A 1277-nucleotide genomic window follows, 5' to 3' on the forward strand; every position below is an offset into this window, starting at 1 on the left:
AGACAGGGTCTCTCTGTGTAGCCCTGGCTGTCCTGGAACTCACTTTGTAGACCAGGCTGGCCTCGAACTCAGAAATCCTCCTGCCTCTGCCTCTCGAGTGCTGGATTAAAGGCATGCGCCACCACGCCCGGCGCCTGGACCTGTTTATTCTCCATGATTTTGGGGCTTTCGTTTGCATTGGGAGAAGTAAGAGATGCTTAGGGCAAGGCGCTTTCTGCTCTCACACAGTTCTATTCATATTGCTGTCTGGGGACTTGAAAGAATAGTTACAAATCTCACAGCCTAGGAGGAGCCTGGGTACTGACAGGGCAGACTGCCCGATTTAGCACGCCTCCAGCCATGTTTGTGGCTTTTGTTTTGCAAAAATTTATATTTGTCACTTTTTCAGCTTCACTGCAAATTGCTCCAGTTGGCTCAAGCTCCTCGCTAGTGGAAAAGCGAGTTCTTCCTGAGTGACAAGGAGATCTACAGAGAGACAGAGTGTGGTTTATGCTGCAGCCTAGGCCTGGCCGTGCCTGGACCCCTCTGAAGCAGGAGCCCCCCCTCCCACCACCACCCCGCTCCCCGCCCTCTGCCACCCATCAGTGTCCTGGACAGAAAAAAAAAAAAAAAAAAAAACAACTAGTTAATCAACAATCAACGTTCCTGGTTGTGGGATTTGTTCTAGCAGAGACCTAAACAGGAGGTGATGCAGGAGATTTCCAGCCCCGAGCACTATGGAGCTGGGGTGGATTTTCTTTCCTCCCACTGCCTTGAGCTCAGAAGTCTCTCGCTGGTGTGGAGATTTTAAGATGGGAACTTCTTGAGATCTCCCTTTCCAAAAAAATAGAGCCAGGCTTGGGGGAGTTTGTATCTGTAATCCTAGCTCTCCAGTTACTGAGGCAGGAGGATTGCTGAGGATTGAGGCCAGCCTGGACTACAGAGTGAGACACTGATACAAATGAACAAAAACAAAAACCAGGGATGATGCTATAGCTCAGTAGAAAAAGTCCTGGCCTAGCACACAGGAAGCCCTACGTTCCAGTCCCAGCTCCACACAAACCAAAGCCTGGTGGCACATCCCTGTAATCTCAGGAACGGGGAGGTAGAGGCAGGAGAATCAGAAGTTCAAGATAATCTTCAGCAACGTAGCATATTTTGGACCATCCTGGGCTAGAGACTCTTGAAATAAAAATAAATGCCATAAAAAAGTCAAAATTTGGCCGGGCGTGGTGGCGCACGCCTTTAATCCCAGCACTCGGGAGGCAGAGGCAGGCGGATTTCTGAGTTCGAGGCCA

The sequence above is a fragment of the Mus caroli genome, chromosome 9, assembly GCF_900094665.2.
Source record: "Mus caroli chromosome 9, CAROLI_EIJ_v1.1, whole genome shotgun sequence".
Taxonomy (NCBI): domain Eukaryota; kingdom Metazoa; phylum Chordata; class Mammalia; order Rodentia; family Muridae; genus Mus; species Mus caroli.